We start from the raw sequence: 8,668 nt of genomic DNA on the forward strand, positions 1-8,668 counted from the left end.
AGAGGCGGGGAATCATAGCTGGCGAATCAGAGGCGGGGTATCAGAGGTGGGGAATCAGAGGCGGGGAATCAGATATGGGGAATCAGAGGCGGGGAATCAGTGGCAGGGAAGCAGAGGCGGGGAATCAGAGGCGGGGAATCAGAGGCAGGGAATCAGATATGGGGAATCAGAGGTGGGGAATCAGAGGTTGGGAATCAGAGGCGGGGAATCAGAGGTGGGGAATCAGAGATGGGGAATCAGAGGAGGGGAATCAGAGTCCGGGAATCAGACGCGGGGAATCAGAGGCAGGGAATCGGATGTGCGGAATCAGAGATGGGGAATCAGAGGTGGGGAATCAGAGGCGGTGTATCAGAGATGGGGAATCAGAGGTGGGGAATCAGAGGCGGGGAATCAGAGGGGGGGAAACAGAGGCGGGGAATAAGATATGGGGAATCAGAGGTGGGGAATCAGGGTGGGGGAATCAGTGGCAGGGAAGCAGAGGCGGGGAATCAGAGGCGGGGAATCAGAGGCAGGGAATCAGACACGGGGAATCAGAGGTGGGGAATCAGAATCACAAGCGGGGTATCAGAGGCCATGAATCAGAGGCAGGGAATCAGAGGCAGGGGATCAAACACGGGGAATCAGAGGCTGGGAATCTGAGCTGGGGAATCAGAGGCGGGGAATCAGAGCTGGGGAATCCCAGGCGGGGAATCAGGGTTGGGGAATCAGAGGCGGGGAATCAGATATGGTGAAACGGAGGCGGGGAATCAGAGGTGGTGAAACAGAGGCGGGGAATCAGATATGGGGAATCAGAGGTGGGGAATCAGAGGTTGGGAATCAGAGGCCTGGAATCAGAGGCGGGGAATCAGAGGCAGGGAATCAGATGCGGGGAATCAGAGGCGGGGAATCAGAGCTGGGGATTCAGAGGCGGGGAATCAGAGTTGGGGAATCAGAGGCGGGGAATCAGATATGGGGAAAAAGAGGTGGGGAATCAGTGGCGGGGAAACAGAGGCGGGGAATCAGATATGGGGAATCAGAGGTGGGGAATCAGAGGTTGGGAATCAGAGGCGGGGAATCAGAGGCGGAGAATCATGGGCAGGGAATCGGATGTGCGGAATCAGAGATGGGGAATCAGAGGCCGGGAATCAGAGGTGGTGAATCAGAGATGGGTAATCAGAGGCGGGGAATCAGAGGCAGGGATTCAGACGTGGGGAATCAGAGGCGGGGAATCATAGCTGGCGAATCAGAGGCGGGAATCAGAGGTGGGCAATCAGAGGCGGGGAATCAGAGGCGGGGAATCAGATATGGGGAATCAGAGGCGGGGATTCAGAGCTGGGGATTCAGAGGCGGGGAATCAGAGTTGGGAAATCAGAGGCGGGGAATCAGATATGGGGAATCAGAGGCGGGAATCAGAGGCGGGGAAACAGAGGCGGGGAATCAGAGATGGGGAATCAGATGCGGGGAATCAGAGGCAGGGAATCGGATGCCGGGAATCAGATGCGGGGAATCAGAGCTGGGGAATCAGTGGCGGGGAATCAGAGTTGGGGAATCAGAGGTGGGGAATCAGATATGGGGAAATACAGGCGGGGAATCAGATATGGGGAATCAGAGGCGGGTAATCAGATATGGGGAATCAGAGGCTGGGAATCAGACGGGGGAAACAGAGGCGGGGAATAAGATATGGGGAATCAGAGGTGGGGAATCAGGGGCGGGGAATCAGTGGCAGGGAATCAGAGGCGGGGAATGAGATATGGGGAATCAGAGGTGGGGAATCAGAGGCGGGGAAACAGAGGTGGGGAATCAGATATGGGGAAATACAGGCGGGGAATCAGATATGGGGAATCAGAGGCGGGTAATCAGATATGGGGAATAAGATATGGGGAATCATAGGTGGGGAATCAGGGTGGGGGAATCTGTGGCAGGGAAGCAGAGGCGGGGAATCAGAGGCGGGGAATCAGAGGCAGGGAATCAGACACGGGGAATCAGAGGTGGGGAATCAGAGATGGGGAATCAGAGGCGGGGAATCAGAGGCAGGGAATCAGACGCGGGGAATCAGAGTTGGGGAATCAGAGCTGGGGAATCAGAGGCGGGGAATCAGAGGCGGGGAATCAGAGGAAGGGAATCGGATGTGCGGAATCAGAGATGGGGAATCAGAGGTGGGGAATCAGAGGCGGTGTATCAGACGCGGGGAATCACTGGCGGGGAATCAGAGCTGGGGAATCAGAGGCGTGGAATCAGAGATGGGGAATCGGAGGCGGGGAGTCAGAGATCGGAATCAGAGATGGGGAATCAGAGGCGGGAAAGCAGAGGCGGGGAGTCACATATGGGGAATCAGAGGTGGGGAATCAGAGGTGGTGAAATGAGAGATTGGGAATCAGAGGCGGGGAATCAGAGGCAGGGAATCAGACGCGGGGAATCAGAGGCGTGGAATCAGGGCTAGGGAATCAGAGGCGGGGTATCAGAGTTGGGGAATAAGAGGCGGGGAATCAGATATGGGGAATCAGAAGCGGGGAATCAGAGGTTTGGAAACAGGCAGGGAATCAGATGTGGTGAATCAGAGATGGGGATTCAGAGGCAGGGAATCAGAATCAGAAGCGGGGTATCAGAGGCCGGCAATAAGAGGGTGGGATTCAGAGTCCGGGTATCAGAGGCGGGGAATCAGCAGGGAATCAGATGTTGGGAATCAGAGGAATGGAATCAGAGGCGGGGAATCGGAGGCAGGGAATCAGATGCGGGGAATCTGAGGCGGGGAATCAGAGCTGGGGAATCAGAGGCGTGGAATCAGAGTTGGAAATCAGAGGCAGGGAATCAGATATGGGGAAACAGAGGCGGGGAATCAGATGCGGGGAAACAGAGGCGGGGAATCAGATATGGGGAATCAGAGGTGGGGAATCAGAGGTTGGGAATCAGAGGCGGGGAATCAGAGGCGGGGAATCAGAGGCAGGGAATCTAATGTGCGGAATCAGAGATGGGGAATCAGATGCCGGGAATCAGAGGTGGTGAATCAGAGATGGGGAATCAGAGGCGGGGAATCAGAGGCAGGGAATCAGACGCGGGGAATCAGAGGCGGGGAATCATAGCTGGCGAATCAGAGGCGGGTATCAGAGGTGGGGAATCAGAGGCGGGGAATCAGATATGGGGAATCAGAGGCGGGGAATCAGTGGCAGGGAAGCAGAGGCGGGGAATCAGAGGCGGGGAATCAGAGGCAGGGAATCAGATATGGGGAATCAGAGGTGGGGAATCAGAGGTTGGGAATCAGAGGCGGGGAATCAGAGGTGGGGAATCAGAGATGGGGAATCAGAGGTGGGGAATCAGAGTCCGGGAATCAGACGCGGGGAATCAGAGGCAGGGAATCGGATGTGCGGAATCAGAGATGGGGAATCAGAGGTGGGGAATCAGAGGCGGTGTATCAGAGATGGGGAATCAGAGGTGGGGAATCAGAGGCGGGGAATCAGAGGGGGGGAAACAGAGGCGGGGAATAAGATATGGGGAATCAGAGGTGGGAAATCAGGGTGGGGGAATCAGTGGCAGGGAAGCAGAGGCGGGGAATCAGAGGCGGGGAATCAGAGGCAGGGAATCAGACACGGGGAATCAGAGGTGGGGAATCAGAATCACAAGCGGGGTATCAGAGGCCATGAATCAGAGGCAGGGAATCAGAGGCAGGGGATCAAACACGGGGAATCAGAGGCTGGGAATCTGTGCTGGGGAATCAGAGGCGGGGAATCAGAGCTGGGGAATCACAGGCGGGGAATCAGGGTTGGGGTATCAGAGGCGGGGAATCAGATATGGTGAAACAGAGGCGGGGAATCAGAGGTGGTGAAACAGAGGCGGGGAATCAGATATGGGGAATCAGAGGTGGGGAATCAGAGGTTGGGAATCAGAGGCCTGGAATCAGAGGCGGGGAATCAGAGGCAGGGAATCAGATGCGGGGAATCAGAGGCGGGGAATCAGAGCTGGGGAATCAGAGGCGGGGAATCAGAGTTGGGGAATCAGAGGCGGGGAATCAGATATGGGGAATCAGAGGTGGGGAATCAGAGGTTGTGAATCAGAGGCGGGGAATCAGAGGCGGAGAATCATGGGCAGGGAATCGGATGTGCGGAATCAGAGATGGGGAATCAGAGGCCGGGAATCAGAGGTGGTGAATCAGAGATGGGTAATCAGAGGCGGGGAATCAGAGGCAGGGATTCAGACGTGGGGAATCAGAGGCGGGGAATCATAGCTGGCGAATCAGAGGCGGGAATCAGAGGTGGGCAATCAGAGGCGGGGAATCAGATATGGGGAATCAGAGGCGGGGAATCAGAGGCGGGGAAACAGAGGCGGGGAATCAGATATGGGGAATCAGAGGCGGGGATTCAGAGCTGGGGATTCAGAGGCGGGGAATCAGAGTTGGGAAATCAGAGGCGGGGAATCAGATATGGGGAATCAGAGGCGGGAATCAGAGGCGGGGAAACAGAGGCGGGGAATCAGAGATGGGGAATCAGATGCGGGGAATCAGAGGCAGGGAATCGGATGCCGGGAATCAGATGCGGGGAATCAGAGCTGGGGAATCAGTGGCGGGGAATCAGAGTTGGGGAATCAGAGGTGGGGAATCAGATATGGGGAAATACAGGCGGGGAATCAGATATGGGGAATCAGAGGCGGGTAATCAGATATGGGGAATCAGAGGCTGGGAATCAGACGGGGGAAACAGAGGCGGGGAATAAGATATGGGGAATCAGAGGTGGGGAATCAGGGGCGGGGAATCAGTGGCAGGGAATCAGAGGCGGGGAATCAGAGGCGGGGAATCAGAGGCATGGAATCAGACGCGGGGAATCAGAGGCGAGGAATCAGAGCTGGGGAATCAGAGGCGGGGATTCAGAGTCGGGGAATCAGAGGCAGGGAATCGGATGTGCGGAATCAGAGATGGGGAATCAGAGGTGGGGAATCAGAGGCGGTGAATCAGAGATGGGGAATCAGAGGCGGGGAATCAGAGGCAGGAAATCAGACACGGGGATTCAGAGGCTGGGAATCAGACGGGGGGAATCAAAGGCGGGGAATCAGAGCTGGGGAATCAGAGGCAGGGAATCAGAGTTGGGGATTCAGAGGCGGGCAATCAGAGGCGGGCAAACAGAGGTGGGGAATCAGATATGGGGAATCAGAGGTGGGGAATCAGAGGTGGTGAATCAGAGATGGGGAATCAGAGGCGGGGAATAAGATATGGGGAATCAGAGGTGGGGAATCAGGGTGGGGGAATCAGTGGCAGGGAAGCAGAGGCGGGGAATCAGAGGCGGGGAATCAGAGGCAGGGAATCAGACACGGGGGATCAGAGGTGGGGAATCAGAGATGGGGAATCAGAGGCGGGGAATCAGAGGCAGGGAATCAGACGCGGGGAATCAGAGTCGGGGAATCAGAGCTGGGGAATCAGAGGCTGGGAATCAGAGGCGGGGAATCAGAGGCAGGGAATCGGATGTGCGGAATCAGAAATGGGTAATCAGAGGTGGGGAATCAGAGGTGGTGTATCAGAGATGGGGAATCAGAGGCGGGGAATCAGGGGCAGGAAATCAGACACGGGGAATCAGAGGCTGGGAATCAGACGCGGGGTATCAGAGGCGGGGAATCAGAGCTGGGGAATCAGAGGCAGGGAATCAGAGTTGCGGTTTCAGAGGCGTGGAATCAGATATGGGGAAACAGAGGCGGGGAATCAGAGGCGGGCAAACAGAGGCGGGGAATCAGATATGGGGAATCAGAGGTGGGGAATCAGAGGTGGTGAATCAGAGATGGGGAATCACAGGCGGGGAATCAGAGGCAGGGAATCAGACGCGGGGAATCAGAGACGGGGAATCAGAGCTGGGGAATCAGAGGCGGGGAATCAGAGTTGGGGAATCAGAGGCGGGGAATCAGATATGGGGAAACAGAGGCAGGGGATCAGAGGCGGGGAATCAGATATGGGGAATCAGAGGTGGGGAATCAGAGGTTGGGAATCAGAGGCTGGGATTCAGAGGCAGGGGATCAGATGCGGGGAATCAGAGGCGGGGAATCAGAGGTGGGGATTCAGAGGCGGGGAATCAGTGTTGGGGAATCAGAGGCGGGGAATTAGATACGGGGAAACAGAGGCGGGGAGTCAGAGGCGGGGAAAGAGAGGCGCTGAATCAGATATGGAGAATCAGTGATGGGGAATCAGAGGCAGGGAATCAGAATCAGAAGCGGGGAATCAGAGGCCGGGAATCAGAGGCCGGGAATCAGATGCCGGGAATAAGAGGCCGGGAATCAGAGGTGGGGAATCAGAGTCCGGGAATCAGAGATGGGGAATCAGAGGCGGGGAATGAGATATGGGGAATCAGAGGCGGGGAATCAGAGGCGGGTAAACAGAGGCGGGGAATCAGATATGCAGAATCAGAGGTGGCGAATCAAGGGCGGTGAATCAGAGATGGGGAATCAGAGGCGGGGAATCAGAGGCATGGAATCAAACACGGGGAATCAGAGGCGGGGAATCAGAGCTGGGGAATCAGAGGCGGGGAATCAGAATTGGGGAATCAGAGATGGGGAATCAGAGATGGGGAATCAGAGGCGGGGAATCAGACGCGTGGAATCAGAGGCGGGGAATCAGAGCTGGGGAATCAGAGGCGGGGAATCAGAGTTGGGGAATCAGAGGCGGGGAATCAGATATGGGGAAAAAGAGGTGGGGAATCAGTGGCGGGGAAACAGAGGCGGGGAATCAGATATGGGGAATCAGAGGTGGGGAATCAGAGGTTGGGAATCAGAGGCGGGGAATCAGAGGCGGGGAATCATGGGCAGGGAATCGGATGTGCGGAATCAGAGATGGGGAATCAGAGGCCGGGAATCAGAGGTGGTGATTCAGAGATGGGTAATCAGAGGCGGGGAATCAGAGGCAGGGATTCAGACGAGAGGAATCAGAGGCGGGGAATCATAGCTGGCGAATCAGAGGCGGGAATCAGAGGTGGGCAATCAGAGGCGTGGAATCAGATATGGGGAATCAGAGGCGGGGAATCAGAGGCGGGGAAACAGAGGCGGGGAATCAGATATGGGGAATCAGAGGCGGGGATTCAGAGCTGGGGATTCAGAGGCGGGGAATCAGAGTTGGGAAATCAGAGGCGGGGAATCAGATATGGGGAATCATAAGGCGGGAATCAGAGGCGGGGAAACAGAGGCGGGGAATCAGAGATGGGGAATCAGATGCGGGGAATCAGAGGCAGGGAATCGGATGCCGGGAATCAGAGGCGGGGAATCAGAGCTGGGGAATCAGTGGCGGGGAATCAGAGTTGGGGAATCAGAGGTGGGGAATCAGATATGGGGAAATACAGGCGGGGAATCAGATATGGGGAATCAGAGGCGGGTAATCGGATATGGGGAATCAGAGGCTGGGAATCAGACGGGGGAAACAGAGGCGGGGAATAAGATATGGGGAATCAGAGGTGGGGAATCAGGGGCGGGGAATCAGTGGCAGGGAATCAGAGGCGGGGAATCAGAGGCGGGGAATCAGAGGCATGGAATCAGACGCGGGGAATCAGAGGCGGGGAATCAGAGCTGGGGAATCAGAGGCGGGGATTCAGAGTCGGGGAATCAGAGGCAGGGAATCGGATGTGCGGAATCAGAGATGGGGAATCAGAGGTGGGGAATCAGAGGCGGTGAATCAGAGATGGGGAATCAGAGGCGGGGAATCAGAGGCAGGAAATCAGACACGGGGATTCAGAGGCTGGGAATCAGACGGGGGGAATCAAAGGCGGGGAATCAGAGCTGGGGAATCAGAGGCAGGGAATCAGAGTTGGGGATTCAGAGGCGGGGAATCAGAGGCGGGCAAGCAGAGGTGGGGAATCAGATATGGGGAATCAGAGGTGGGGAATCAGAGGTGGTGAATCAGAGATGGGGAATCAGAGGCGGGGAATAAGATATGGGGAATCAGAGGTGGGGAATCAGGGTGGGGGAATCAGTGGCAGGGAATCAGAGGCGGGGAATCAGAGGCGGGGAATCAGAGGCAGGGAATCAGACACGGGGGATCAGAGGTGGGGAATCAGAGATGGGGAATCAGAGGCGGGGAATCAGAGGCAGGGAATCAGACGCGGGGAATCAGAGTTGGGGAATCAGAGCTGGGGAATCAGAGGCGGGGAATCAGAGGCGGGGAATCAGAGGCAGGGAATCGGATGTGCGGAATCAGAAATGGGGAATCAGAGGTGGGGAATCAGAGGTGGTGTATCAGAGATGGGGAATCAGAGGCGGGGAATCAGAGGCAGGAAATCAGACACGGGGAATCAGAGGCTGGGAATCAGACGCGGGGTATCAGAGGCGGGGAATCAGAGCTGGGGAATCAGAGGCAGGGAATCAGAGTTGGGGTTTCAGAGGCGTGGAATCAGATATGGGGAAACAGAGGCAGGGAATCAGAGGCGGGCAAACAGAGGCAGGGAATCAGATATGGGGAATCAGAGGTGGGGAATCAGAGGTGGTGAATCAGAGATGGGGAATCACAGGTGGGGAATCAGAGGCAGGGAATCAGACGCGGGGAATCAGAGGCGGGGAATCAGAGCTGGGGAATCAGAGGCGGGGAATCAGAGTTGGGGAATCAGAGGCGGGGAATCAGATATGGGGAAACAGAGGCAGGGGATCAGAGGCGGGGAATCAGATATGGGGAATCAGAGGTGGGGAATCAGAGGTTGGGAATCAGAGGCTGGGATTCAGAGGCAGGGGATCAGATGCG

The sequence above is a fragment of the Narcine bancroftii genome, unplaced genomic scaffold (assembly GCF_036971445.1).
Source record: "Narcine bancroftii isolate sNarBan1 unplaced genomic scaffold, sNarBan1.hap1 Scaffold_158, whole genome shotgun sequence".
NCBI classification, from domain to species: Eukaryota; Metazoa; Chordata; class Chondrichthyes; order Torpediniformes; family Narcinidae; genus Narcine; species Narcine bancroftii.